The 15,528-nt window shown below is 37.5% G+C and overlaps 2 long non-coding RNA genes across 2 annotated transcripts in view; one reads left to right on the forward strand and one right to left on the reverse strand.

Annotated features, from left to right (window-relative positions):
- LOC105521818 overlaps positions 1-15,528 on the reverse strand; it is a 401,150-nt gene that overhangs the window by 181,446 nt on the left and 204,176 nt on the right. The gene's annotated exons all lie outside the window — the stretch shown is intronic.
- On the forward strand, positions 8,343-9,679 carry LOC105521816. Its single transcript, XR_001003334.1, has 3 exons — positions 8,343-8,719; positions 8,847-8,923; positions 9,514-9,679. It is a non-coding gene; the product is annotated as an uncharacterized LOC105521816 (long non-coding RNA).

Raw genomic sequence — 15,528 nt, forward strand, 5'->3', positions numbered from 1 at the left:
AAAAAAAAAAAAAAAGTGAAGTACTAAAAATGAGCCATAGGTTTCTTGTTGAGTAAGAGTAAAATTTGTACACTCAATTTATTGGACTGGATAATGAATACAAAACAATCAAGCAAGCAAGAGTTAGCTTTATCATCCTAATAATTTAAGAGATAAAATATAGATTTTTATCTGTCGTATTAGAATTACATTTAACTTCACTGTTTTAAATCATTTTTAATGTTGTTTTTGTCCCTTTTCCTCTAAAAAGTCAGCAAGCAAGTACATATTAAAGACAGAAAAAGTATAGCTTAAACCACATACAGAACATAACTTCTTAAGCTATGCATCACCTATACTACAAGACAATCCTGGGATTCTACACCTCCTTGATTTGTGCTGCTGGCCCTCCCAGTGCCACATAAGCTAACAATGCATGTGCACTCACCAAATGGAGAAGAAGAGCTCTTGAACTGATGTGTTATATTTATAATGTTCCTCCAGTAATGTTTCTTCCAGCACCCTCAATATATTCCTTAATCACTATCAACCAGCAATTCTTTTCCCCCCCTTTTTTTTTCAAGTTTCTTGGTTCTAACCATTCCATCAATTCCTAGCACTGATTTTATTAAATCAGTACATATAAAAGTATATTTATGGCCAGGTGCGGTGGCTCACACATGTAATCCCAGCACTCTGGGAGGCTGAGGCAGGCAGATCACCTGAGGTCAGGAGCTCAAGACCATCCTGGCCAACATGGCAAAACCCCATCTCTACTACAAATACAAAAATTTACCGGGTGTGGTGGTGTGCACCTGTAATCCCAGCTACCCAAGAGTCTGAGGCAGGAGAATCGCTGGAACCCAGGAGGCAGAGGCTGCAGTGAGCTGAGATCCCACTACTGCATTCCAGCCTGGGTGACAGAACAAGACTCCGTTTAAAACAAAAAAAATACATTTATTATACAAGTATGTATCTCATTTAGATGCCAATGACAATATCTTCTCAATACTGCCTACAGCAGACAGAGGTTAATATACACAGAGGAAGGACTACAAAATCATACTGTGTGTTTTGTATACTCAGTCAAAAGAAAAGAATAATTTAATTCCTCCACATCTTCTTCTCCCATGTCTCAGTAGCCTGACACCTTCCTCAATCACCTAACTAAAGTGTGGAAAGAATGAAAACTCTTTGAGAAATCAGTGACCCAGAAAGTTAAAAACCAAAAATTATGAAGCATCAAATGACATGCTATTTATCATTTTTCTTCTACATAAAATCCACCACTTACAGACTCTGCTTAGTGGTTATATATAAAAAGGTTCAGTGACTGAGTAGTTTCTATGATTTTAACATGATATATAGGTAAGTATGAGATATTTTTATTACAAAATGATTACTTCCTTATTAAAGAAGCCTTCAGAATAGAGAAAAATAGGAAGAAATCTGTGATTCATTCATGTTCCTAAATTCAAATACAACCACTCCTTTGACTCTTTTGAAATCATAATTTTATCTGTATATATTATATAATTTTATCCTGTATAACATATTAAAAGCATTTTTCTTTTTATAGTATATTTTAATTGTGAATAGTTTTAAAGGATGGAAAATAATATAACGTTTTCCACATCACTATATAGTGTAATTAGCCACAAGAGACAGTGGAATGTAGCAGTAAGTGCATAGCTTTAAACTCAGACAGACATGGATTCATCAACTGCATGTGTTTCCCTCTGTATGTTCTTCACTTTTTTCCCCACTGATTGAATCACTGATTTTTAGCTGAGTACATGACCTTCCAGAATAAAGATGATGTTTCCTTGCTTTTCCTGCAGCTAGCAGTTCTATTCAATGTGATGTGAATAAAATAGTATGTGAAACTTTCTGGCTTGTTTTAAAAGTGAGGGCATATGTTCTTCTTTGCCCCTTCCTCCTTTCTGCTGGCTGGAATGCATACACAAAGGCTGGAGAGATCAAGGAGCCATATTAGTCCCTGTGGTGGGCACAGTCCTGAGATCGGGGAATGAAAAGCTGGAAAAGCTTGGGTCTCTCAGGACTTGGTGGAATGCCATAGTTGTGCCATACTGCCTATCATGGACTTTTTATGAGAGAGACTGTATTAGTCAGTTTTCACCTTGCTAAAGAACTACCCAAGACTGGTAATTTGTAAAGGAAAGAGGTTTAATTGACTCACAGTTCTGTATGGTTGGGGAGACCTCAGGGAACTTACAATCATGGCAGAAGGGGAAGCAGGTATGTCTAACATGGAGGCAAGCAGGAGAGTGTGAAGGAGGAACTGTCAAATACTTATAAAACCATCAGATCTCGTGAGAACTCACTCACTATCACGAGAACAGCATGGGGAAAACCATCCCATGGTCCAATCATCTCCTTCCAGGTCCCTCCCTTTACATGTAGGGATTATGGGGATTACAATTCAAGGTGAGATTTGGGTGGGGACACAGAGCCAAACCATATCGGTGACTTTAAAAGGTGTTTAAGTTCAAGTTAGTGTGTGTGTGTGTGTGTGTGTGTGTGTGTGTGTGTGGTGGAGGGGCGGGGATGGTGTTTCTATGTCACTCACAGCTTTATCAAATCCTACCTAGTATAATTGCTTTTAGTACTAAACAGTAGATGAATAGTGATTTATCTCAAAAGGATGTGTATTGTTTCTATAAAAAAACAAACAAAGAAACCCCCAAAAGGCAGCAGGCAATACCAGAGTAGCTTGTTGGCTAATTGCAGTCACTGGGGGCCTAGATTACTTTTCTTGTTTACTCTGTCCTTCTCATCATTCGCTTCTAATCCCTTCATGATCCCAAAATGGCTGCTTCAGCCTCCTGCATCATCTACTCTCATAAAAATGTTCAAAGGCAAGAAAAAAGGGAAAAGGAAAAAATTTTAAAAGACTTGAGGAAGTGATTTTTCAAGAAGCCCCAAGAAAATTTATTCTTAAATCTTATTGACAAGAATTATACCACATGCCCATCCCTAGACTTACTACTTGCAAGGAGATAGGAAGTGCTCTTATCAGCTTGGACTATTCTTGATTTATCTTCTGGTGCTGGGTACCTTTCTTCTCAAACAGAATCAGGCTCCTTGGCAATAAAGAAGCAAGAAGGGTTGAAGGGTGAATCATTAGCCATATCTGTCACCCTGGGCATACAACCTTGGCTTTGGGGCATTATGTGTGTAATGGGGTGACAGTAATGCCTAACTCTTAGGAAAACAAAAGAGATGCCATTTGAAAGGAGCTAGTAAAATGCATTGCACATACTGGATGCTCAACATATAATAGTTATTATCATTATCATTATTTCATTAAGTTGATGTATGAGAGTTTGCTTAACTGATCCTATTCCAAGAATATTTAGATTATTTGTTGCTTCCTTGGCTATTATATATAGCTCTAAATTAGTATCATTTGTTATACAACTTTTTTTTTTCTTTCACTGCTAAAGATTCTTTTCTTGGGTATTTTCCTAGAAGTATAATTACTGGGTCATTCAATAGTAATGGAATAAATTGTGATCCTTCTGGAATAGTAAACAAATTACATATGAGTGAGGAAGTCAGACAGTTCTTACACCTACACAGGCAAGGATACTGGACAATACCTATAGGTAGACTCAGCTTTTGGGAATCAGGAATACACACAAATAGAATCAACTGTGAGACATGTTCACTTCGCCATGATTCAAAACTTTTGCTTCCAAATATATCATGTGGCATAACAAAGTTCATTGAACTTGTCTTCAAATATCTGGGTTTAGGTCTCTGCCTTGTTATTATCCATGTGACCTTGGGCATGAGCATAAACTCTGTGACTCCATTCACCCAATCTGTAAAATGGGCATAATAAAAATGACCCACCTCCCTGAAATGAGTAAATACACAGGGAAATGCTTTGGAAATTGTAAAAAACTATAGAAATATAAGATATGATTATTAGTATCTATGGAAAAGATCTGAGATAGAAAAAAAGAATGCTTTAAACATAATAAAGCAAACACTTCTGTGTTCCAGACACAGTTTGCAGCTCTTGTTATATGCCTCATTTAATTTTCACAACAAACTAAAGAGATAAATACCTTTTTCTTTTCTTTTTTTTTTTTTGTGAGACACGGTCTCACTCTGTTACTTAGGCTGGAGTGCAGTGGCACGATCTCAGCTCACAGAAACCTCCTCCGCCATGCCAAGCCTAAATACCATTATTATGGCCAGTTTACAGGTGAAGAAACTGAGGCACAGAGAATTTAAATACCTCTCCCATAGTCACTGTGGTTTTGAAGCCACAGTTTGTCTCTAATAATCATGAGCTGAACAATAATGCTACACTGTCTGTCTTATCAAATGTTGAGGATGAACATCTCTTTCTGCTATCTTAACATCAAGTCAGAAGACTTTCACCTGAGAAGTAGCCTGCATAGCCAACACACTTCCCATTTCTCTGGTTAGTGGCTCCTGAATGTTACCACATTGGGGTTCACAAAATGTGAAGCTTGAAGTGAGGTCTAACAGAATATCAGGCACGGGGGGGCTAGTTATCTGTTTTGTGGTTTGGAATGTTCGATGTGTATTAATATAGAGTTTTGTATGTGATCAAACATGATGAGGACTAAAGAGAAAAGAGCAATCAGATCTCCTCCCATGACACACTATGAAAGGTGGTGTTTGTTTCTGAGGTGCTTATCTAATATTTGCTAACAGCCTCTACTGCCTCTCTGCAGCCTCTCGTTACCCTTCCTGCGCTTAATTTCCTTTCATGCGTTCCTACTCTTGCCTGCCTGGCTAGCGGCTGTCACACAGCTCCTACTCTTGCCTGCCTGGCTAGCGGCTGTCACACAGCACTGAACTCTCCATCCTTCCTAGCTAAAAACCTAGTCTCAATTAATTTTCTCTTTAAGGGAATTTAATCAATGCATTTATTGATTATCTAAGGTGTTAAGTATGGAAATGAAGCAATGTGCTAACTTTTCTCCCAGAGATATATGCATTTCAGTTTATTTTTTATTTATTTATTTATTTATTTTTTTGAGACGGAGTCTCGCTCTGTCACCCAGGCTGGAGTGCAAAGGCGCGATCTCCGCTCACTGCAAGCTCCGCCTCCCGGGTTCCCGCCATTCTCCTGCCTCAGCCTCCCGAGTAGCTGGGACTACAGGCGCCCGCCACCTCGCCCGGCTAGTTTTTTTGGATTTTTTAGTAGAAACGGGGTTTCACCGTGTTAGCCAGGATGGTCTCGATCTCCTGACCTCGTGATCCGCCCATTTCGGCCTCCCAAAGTGCTGGGATTACAGGCTTGAGCCACCGCGCCCGGCCTGCATTTTAACGTATAGTGGGTGGTTGCTTAATTCACTGATGCTGAAATCTTAGGCATTCACAGAAACTGGTGGATGAGCATTATTGGGTGGGATTTGCAACTCCCCTCAAACGCTGAGCCTACTCTGTTGCAAACAGAAAGCAAACAAGAGAAAGAGGTATGGTCAGAGAAAGGAAAAAGGCATCTTTGGCAGATGGAACGTAACTCTGATTTTCTTTAGAAAAGCAGATGCCCAGCTCTTCCTCACTTCCTTGTAGTGAGGGGTGGCAGTCACCAATGAGATATTCACAGTCTGTTCTGGATTTCTCACCTGGCTACTTCCTTTCCCTCCTTGTTACTTCCTCTTTCTCCTTCCCTGAAATGGGGACATGGGGCTAAAGCAGTGGACAAAAGTAGTAGCAGCAGCCATATGTTGGTAGCTGAGAGGAAACGATACATTAATCTGAAGCATCTTAGTTTTGACATTCTTTTTTTTTTTTTTTTTGAGATGTAGTCTCACTCTTCCCAGGCTGGAGTGCAGTGGCATGATCTCGGCTCACTGCCACCTCCACCTCCTGGGTTCAAGTGCCTCAGCCTCCCAAGTAGCTGGGATTACAGGCGCGCACCACCATGCACGGCTAATTTTTGTATTTTTGGTAGAGACGGGGTTTCACCATGTTGGGCAGGCTGGTCTGGAACTCTGCACCTTGTGATCCGCCCACCTCAGCCTCCCAAAGTGCTGGGATTACAGGCGTAAGCCACCGTGCCCGGCCAGTTTTGACATTCTTAAACCAATAACCACTAAAAAGGTCTACCTCTGGGTGTGGAATTATGTAGGTGAAGAAAATAAGACTTATTAGTTTAAGCTACTCTTTTTTTGTTGTTACTTGTAGCAGAACATGATTCTTAATATGACCTCTGGCTGAAATGGGCTAAAGACATTTAAAAATAGCCTTCAGTGAGTACCTTGCATCTTCTCTGTCTAAAAATAGCTAAAGTATTTGCTATTTATTAACCACCCACTGTATGCAAGATAGTGTGTCTGCACCACTGAGATGGCATGTGGAGTATATAAGCCCCTGACAGAGGGCGACACGAAACTTCAGCAGCTCGAGTCATTTGCTCAAAGTCATAAAGTTAGTGAATGGAGGGGTTGGGGGTAAACTCAGACCTTTTCCCACAGGGTCTACACACTTTTCCACTTAGCTTTACTGTCTCACTCATTTCCTAACTAGGGACAGAATGATTGCATTCCCTAGTTACTCACATTATTCCCGTGCACTCCATAGGGACTTCACACAGGATTACATTTCCAAATAGAAGTTGGCCCGTGTTAGACTTACAAGAATTTTTATGATTATTGAAAACATTTCTTACAATTAAATAGTATTTTGTCAGATGATCAGAGCTCACTATAAAACTAGCCTTATTCAAGGAAAACATGTAGGGCTCCTACTATAAGTCAGGTAATAGTTTGCAGGAGTGATAGGGGATGTTGTGTAAGATGCAGGAAGAAAATGCAGGAACCTAAATAACAAAGAGTCTTGGAACAAGACGTGCATTTTAGTCCCTTTGTACTCTTCAGTGTAATTGTCTTTCTTGGCCACCCACCGTATTCTACATTCCCAACCTTCTTGCCCTCTTGCAATTATCCTGACAGGGATCAAGTGAAGGCCATAGAAACAGAGGCGTATATCTATTGTCATTCTGAAAAGATAAAAAAAGTAAAGTGCATGCTATTTTTGTAAACATATTTCAAAAGCCTTAAAACATTGACTAGTTATTTCACCTATGGGCATTTATTCTAAGGAAAAAATTATTCACACTGGCAAAGATTTGAAGGAAAGATCTTATTTTCAAGTATTGTTTATGTAACCAGTGTTTGGGACAGTCTGAAAATTAAAATTTTGAAATATTAAATTTGAATAATTATATTTGAATATTTTGATGATTAAATAGTTCATTCTGACCATGGAATACCATGCAGTCATTTGAATAATTATATTTGAATATTTGATTTAATATTTCATTCCAACAATGAACTACATACAGCCATCTAAAATATAGCATATCAAAAGAGAAGAAGATTTAAAAACATATAGCATCATCTTCTATTGCTCTATATTGCCAGTGACAGTATGTGCTGTATAATCTCATATTTATAAAAAATACAGTGCATGAGTGTTTCTGTATAAAATACAATGAAGGAACATATGATAAATGTAAATAGCAGTTATCTTTAGAAAGGGAGGCTTCAGAAATATTTTCTTCTTTTAGTTACATTTTCTTTTTTCTTTTTTTTTTTTTTTTGAGACAGAGTTTCACTCTCGTTGCCCAGGCTGAAGTGCAATGGCACAATCTCGGCGCACCGCAACCTCTGCGTCCCACGTTCAAGCAATTCTCCTGCCTCAGCCTCCGTAGTAGCTGGGAGTATAGGCATGTGCCACCACGCCCGGCCAATTTTGTATTTTTTTTTAGTAGAGACGGGGTTTCTCCATGTTGGTCAGGCTGGTCTTGAACTCCTGACCTCAGGTGATCCACCCGCTTTGTCCTCCCAAAGTGCTGGGATTACAGGCGTGAGCCACCGTGCCCGGCAGTTACAAACATTTTCTTATTTTCCACAATAAACATGCATCATTTTTGTTCTAAGGGAAGAAACATTGAAAACAAGAATAATGAAAACTATAAAAGAGCCCACATATACAAGTCACATAGCAAAGTGAATGACCCACTCCTATACCGTTTGTATAGACGCTGTCAGAAACAAATGTCAGAACACTGTTATTTATTTTGTGCTAACAGGAGACTTTTTTTTTTTTTTCCTGAGGTTCCTGGCTCTTTAGGAACATGATTCTCCTCTCTGAGCTGATTCTGATTGGAAAGCACCATTATCATGTTCTAAGTAAAGACAGAACCACATTATTAGCCTTGAACAAAGGGACATAATCATTTTAGAAACCTCTAAAATAGCATTAATAGCAACAAATGCAGATTCTTTTATACAACCATCCCAAAGACACTGATGCTTCAGTTTAAATGATTTATTTTTTTCTCTTGCCTTTCCTCCTCCCAGTGTTGTCTTGTCTTTGTGATGACATGGAGGTACCCACTGACCAGAAGATACATCATTCCCTGCACACTGGCAGGAAATGAAGAGCTGCCAAGTACCAGCCAGAAACTAAATGGAGATTGTTGAAGGATAGAAGAAGAAAATTAGATATGGGCTGTCAGTGCACATATTTTTTTGCATTAAATTATAAACAATATGCTGTTAATATTTAAATCACAGAGGAATATCAGAATAAAAAATATGTGTCCTTGTTTTTCTATCATTTCACTTTCTCCTCACCATATCAATATCAAAAGTATACTGTGTCTTTGTACTCCATGTCATCAGGCATATGCATATCTGCAAGTACACAACACTGTAAGATGGTAAGACAAAAACTTTATTAAATTTAATGCCTGATGCAGAATTTTAAGTTTGTTGTCTTCAACTCAAATGTAATATTTTGGGATTTTTGATACTTATAAGCTTGACAAATCAACTTTATGTTCTGAGTTAAAGGCAAATAAGAAGCATTCAGAAAACTTCATGAACATCAAATGTCAATTGCAACACAAGATTTTGATACAACTGTAAGTGAGTTGAAACATATGGATTGAATTTTCCTTGCAATATTCTAGTGTTTGGAAGGAAAATCTGTGCAAAAAATGTGTTGTGGGTTTTCTGAAACCCCCGAAACTGAAAAAACATTTTGATTTATTTAGATTTAGAGATGGGATAACCATTTTGCACCCCCGGAAAATTAAGTACCAAATTCAGTTCAGCACTGCAAGGCACAAGGGCCTGAATAAGTGAATCTTCCTTTTCAGTTGTATTGAACTGTTTTAATTCATTCAAACTATGCAATCGAATCAGTGGAAAAGCCTAGAGGTTTCTTTCTGGGGCGTAACTTCCCCCACATAATCTCTGAGAGCCTTCCGAGAGCCTTACCCCAAGTCACCTCCAATAAACGTATACTCTAAACAAACATAATATGCAACCCAAAACAACGATACCACCTAGGTAAAAACTGAGATTGCTATACGAACTAAACCCCCAGACAAATCTCCCCATCCTATAGAAATTCCGTGTCTCCACTGAGTTAAGTGCATAAAAACCCCAAAGGACCTTTCTGCTTTTACTTTGTTATTTTTGGATCTTATTTCACACTTTTGTCCTTCAGCTTGATTTGACTGGATTACTTCCCAACCCTCAGTAATGCTGCATTGTGGGAGCCTGTGTCTCAACAGTTCACACCTGCCTTTTACTCCACTGGGTTGTGAAGATTCACAGAAGATGACAGGAAGGGGGGAGAAATAAGCTAAAATAAACTTTAGAGGACGGCCCCATTGCTGTGCCTCTCTGATCTTGGTTGTTGTCTACAGAGCTGTCCTTCAAAGACATTGATGTGCAGCTGCATTTTAGAAACATTTCCTCTTCCAGGTTAGGAGTCTTTTCCAAATTAAAGATTCAGTCAAGGGAATTGGTTTAGAACTTCTTCTTCTTGCCTTCCTAAAAACCTAAAATTTTTGCATATAAACACAAAAACAAAAAAGTATAAGCTTTTGATTCAGGCAGTCTGGGGATCGTGTCTTGGTTCTGCTTCATTGCTGAGTGTATAACCTGGAGTAAGTATCTTCTGAAACTCATTTTCCTCTTTTAAAAATATGGAGATACTAGTCCTTCCCTCACTGAGCCATTTCAAGAATTAATAAAATATACTGTTTACTTGACAGAGTGTTTTGTAAGTAGTAGAAGCTCAGTGAATATTACTTTCTCTCCTCCTTTCTTCTAATACCCTAGTATCTACATTTCATATATTTTGATTCAAATCATAAAATTGTTAAATAAATCATCAAGAACAAAGTAAGAATCAATCAAATTGTCAAAAACAACACTCATTGTCTGTTCAAAGTTCTCCTAATTTTTGATACCTAAGAATACAAGGTGATTACCAAGCATCTATCGCAAAATCACGACCAATCCTCTAGCTTTGTCTTCAATAAATTGAGAAACAATTCAGGGATAATTGGAAAATGAAAAATCTCTCTCTGTCTTTCTGAAATCAGGAAGCATTAAAAAGAGAAATAAACATGTAAGTTTAGAAATTTTAAAGAAGATGGATATCTTAATTTTTCACACACTTGATATAAAAAATATGCATTTATTTTTTCAAGACTCACAAATACATTACAAAAGTTAAAGATTGCTGCATTTTTCTCTACCAGGTACCAAACACTGGCTTGAAAGATATTTGCTATTAGCAGGCGTTGAGGACTAGGTAAAAAAAAAAAATTAGCCAAGAGAAAGCAATGATTCTGATTAAGTAAATTCCATTGAACTCTTTCTAGTAAGCATTATTCAGGTCATGAATGCTAATTTGTCCTGCAGGGGGGCTGTGGGTAATTACCCAGAAAAACTATCAGCTTTATTGAGTTGCTACAAAACAGTATTACTGAATGGTACACTGTAAAGGAAGACAACCTTGATATGTACTCACAGAAAAGGATATTTTTTTCTCCTACTGGGAAGATTTTATAGCCTAGATAGAAATGATAATAAATGGCATTTTGCTTAGAAAAATAAAGTCACATTGGTGTCACTTCCTGTTTAATAGTCAAATAAAATTTCTGACATGCAAAGACATGTATCTGAGAAGTGCCACCAAGATACCCAAACAATTTTAGCTTTCTGCATATTTAACATTGTGTAGAATCAGAACCATCTTAAAAATGAAGCAAATATGGCACATTGGCCGCATTCCAGCAACTACACAGAACTGCTGACGTTACTAAAATCTAGATAATTTAGTCCCATATGGGAATCCATACCACAATTATATTGTCCCTGCTTCGACACAGCCCTGATTTTGCACTTCTTTAAGCCCGGCTTTTTATAATTTTAATTCCCTTCACCAATAAAGCAATTTGCATTCACATAGTCTCCCTGTAAGAAAGAAAGAAAAAGAAATCTGTTACATGACCTTGGTCTCTTTAGAGTTGATTACAAGGAAACAAACTCTTCAAGTAACCCATTCTCTCATCTTTTTTTTAATTGATGTGAAACATCTCACTATAAACTGTGCATAGCAGGCTACAGGCTTACATATTAAAATGTAGACGTGTTTAAAATCTCCTCATTTGCTCATTTAGCACGATGAGATAAAACCCATACTAAGTTTGCACAGACATACATTAGGGACAAATAGATAAAGAGAGAGCATTACCGTTTGGAACAATGGAATAAATTATTCCATTATTGGAATACGCTATTATAAAATGTTGAGATTTTAAAAAGTGTTTTTATAACTTCTCACCCTTTACTGAAATAATTTGAAAAATGTGCTTGGTTGATTCACTGAGGCCTATGTTGACACTTCGTAAGTGTTTAAAGAAAAAAAAAAAGATTTCCAGAATATTGTTTTCTCTATAATTTGGTCCAAACAGTGTCAAAGTCCAATATTCACATGAAACATGATTTGCTTTTGACTCACTTTGCTTACCTTAAAAGACACAGCAGCAAATAAGAAACATGTGGAAAGTAGAATCATATCAAAAAAACTCTGATGAAAAAAGTGAGATTACTAACTTAAAATAAAATACTTTGACCACTTCTTCCCCTACACAAAGAAAATAAAGGTGTGAGTTACCCATAGTTATTAACAGTAATAGTTGAGAGAACTGACATGTTAAAGAGGTAATCGTTAATCTCGCTAATCATTTGTATATTGAGAAATATTTGGTCTTTGGGGTTTTCTTGTATGTGTCTATGTGTGTGTGTGTGCGCACTTTTTTTTTTTTTTTTTGAGACAGGTGTGTTACCTGGATTGGCCTTGAGCTCCTGGGCTCAAGGGATTCTATTGCCTCCACCTTCCAAGAAGCTAGAACTACAGGTGCTTGCCACTGTGCCTGGCTTGTCAGTTGTAGCTTTAATTCAAAGAAAGACAACATCCTCCAATGTACCAGTGGCATTTTGTCTATGATTTCTTATTTTAGGAGGATTTTGTTCTATGTTCAAAACAGTCAAGTAATAGTATCTGGTTGTAGCTAAATAAGATATTTCATATTGTTATAGATATAGTGTAAATTTTACTTTGAGAGGTAGTAATTTGTATTTAATAAAAAATTTTCTGCAAGACTAAGAAATATCTTCATAGTATAGTCTTTGTTTTCCATTCACATTCAGTACTAAGATAGAGTTAAACATTGAAGCTTTGATTGTATTCAGAGTTAATATGATTAAGCTTGCAGGCCATGCTCTTCATTTACTTTCTTGTGAAAACCTGTGTGAACTTGTATATACTCACATATCAAACCAAGAAGGCTATTTTTTTCCTTGTCAAATAGTTTCTTAGAAGGAGCCTGAAAAAGGTACCGACTATGGAAAAAGACAACCCAATAATGAAGAGTTCACACTGTTCATGTGTACTAATAATGAAATACACCGTAGTCTTTCGTAGTCTTTTTCATTCTTTCTACACCTTGACAATGACAAAAAGGACCCTACATAACTTTCCACCCCCGAGGGGATTAAAAGCAGCTCCTAGTTTTCACTGTAACTATAATTTATGTCTAATAATAGTCTTTCAGCAGATTTTTTTTGAATCAATATTATCGCCAATGCATATCTTCTCTATTTCTAACCTTGAGAATGTAATTTTTTTTTTTTTTACCATGGCTCATTTTAAGGGAAAATGAGTACCATATGTATTTCATATATATATTTCACATGCTAAAGAGTTTGAATGAATGTGTTTGTCAGGTTAATACTTCTGGTTCTAATAAGGAATTTTGTTTTTCAGCCTTCTTTTCGATACTCACCCAGGACCTAATCTGCCATCCTTACGATGAAAAAATTCCCTCTATTTCTCAAAATTGGGCCACTGAGGTACTTGCATGTTCCTGTCAAATTTTCTTTAAACTAGAGGATACGTGCCTGAGAAATATTATTATTATATTTAGTTTTCACATTATCATTATCACTCCTAACACAGCTAGCTCTGTAAGTAATAATTATTAACATGAATGTTAGTTCAGTCTAATTTAGTTCATTAGCAAGATAACTCCTTTGATTTCTAAAGAGGCATCATGACACTTTAATCAGTGGGTAGTACCAGCCTGTTTATCACCATCATTCATCAAACTTTTTTTCCTAACAACGGTATTTGTTGGATGAGCATAAAGTAAACATATAACAAAGTCCCTTCAACTTTCTTTTCTGGACTTGACTGTATTCAGTGAAAGACTTGGACGCTTCCTTCGTCTGTCACCCTGGAATTCCCTCTGTTGGGCAGACTTGCAAGGATTAAGAAAGCTGTCCTGAGCATGTATTTCACTAAATCCTCGCATACCATTCAGAGTGGCTGCTGCCTGAACAAGTTCCTCCTGTTTGCACACAAGAAATGGCTGGTGCAAACAATTCAATAGAGCGCTTGCCTGGCACAGCGAGTCAGAGTGTCAGCTCAGTTTCGTGCCAGTTGTTGTTAATCCATTTGCTTTACATAAAAGATGGAAAACAGGGCTTTGTTACTTAAACTAGCTCCTCAGGCTCTGTTTGAAGCGACCTTTTTTCATTCATGTTTTTAACAGTTTCTAACATCATAAGCCTTCTTGTTAGGAATCTGGTAATATGATTTCTACCACAATGCAGGCAGGCACCAGGTTTACAGTAAATTTGTATGAACAGTCTGTCAAAATGCTGCATATTCCACATTAGTTACAAAACATGGATCTGAATAGGGCAGAAGGTCAGTAGAAGGTCTGATGGCAGATAGAGTGGTAAAAGGAATGTGCCAGGAAGCAGCTTTTTTTTTTTTTTTTTTTTCCGTATCACTTAGGTATTTTTTCCGAAGTGATTGTAAGTGATTTTCCATGAATGGAAGACAGTATGTCTTGAGAAGAATGAGGGCTACATTGTCGACAAGAGAAGCAAAGGCCACTAGATACTAAGATGCAGTTAACGCGGTGTCAGAATTACTGGCAGGCTTGTTGTCTGTGTGTTTTTGTGCATTGATCTCCGATTCATTTTAGCAGTGGAAGTATCATACTCCATTACTCTAGATTTTAATCATTCTGAAAAGCAGGGATTTGATGCACAAGGAATGTGTCAGTGGTTAAAAGGAAGGATGAACAGCGACTTTAATCAAAATATGATTTCAGCATAAGAAGAGGGAAAGATGAGCTATGATACTGCATACATTCAAAGACAGATGAGCCATTCCATTAGTGGATCAACAGTTCTTTGAACTGAACCTAAAAAAGACAGGCACGTGGGCTGGGGACTTTCTGAGGTTAGTTGTTCTAACCAAGTCCTGAAGCTATTTTCCAACTAATAATATATATTCTTGGTAAACATTTCACCCTCTAAAGGTTATGTCAGGGGCACATCTAGAAAATTAATGAAGGAACAGTGTTGAGAACATTCTTTATGAGATGGTAGTACCCTCATGTGTGATTCCTATGTTTCCTATTATGTATTCTGTAAAAAGATGGCAGAGCTGGCCTCATGGGCATGTACCCTATGCACAGGGCCTCATGCAGGTAGGGCCTGGCACTTGCTTTCATGCATTGCTGTCACTATCTTGAAATCCTTAATCATTTTCTCTTTCAACTTGTGTTTGTTAGTGAAGTCTAATGGGACAATAGAGCATGCACGGGAGCAGAGAAGACACCTGCAATATATGTGTCTATTGTTCCTTGTCTCCTCATTCACATATAACATTTGTGATGCCTTATGAGCACACTGGCGGACCCATAATGACTGGCAGGTCAGTGAGTCTCAAAGTGAGTGCAATGTCGGTGTGTTATGTCTGTGACTGAGGTCGGGGTGATGATGATAACATAGAAGGTAACTAAAATATAAGGCAACACACAGCTCTATTCCCTTTAAGGTCTTCCTTACTCATCAGTAAGATAGAAAGTGAAGGTAGAACATGCATGCATCAAGAAGTCAGACAAAAACAATTAAGTTTTGTGGAGGGTTTTCACTGTTCTGGTGAGAATAAAATACATATGCATACACAAGCTACATAATATGAATTGTGTTATTTCAGTAATTCCATGTGCCTTAAATGCTTATATTTGCATTTGAAATTGGCATTGCACAATATAAAGCCGAGTGATAGAATTCATGCTAATAACTTAAATGTTTTCTTAGAATAATGTTAAATAGCAAATAAAAGGCAAAATAAAGTCAAGAG

This window comes from Colobus angolensis, unplaced genomic scaffold (assembly GCF_000951035.1).
Source record: "Colobus angolensis palliatus isolate OR3802 unplaced genomic scaffold, Cang.pa_1.0 Scaffold41, whole genome shotgun sequence".
Classification (NCBI taxonomy): domain Eukaryota; kingdom Metazoa; phylum Chordata; class Mammalia; order Primates; family Cercopithecidae; genus Colobus; species Colobus angolensis.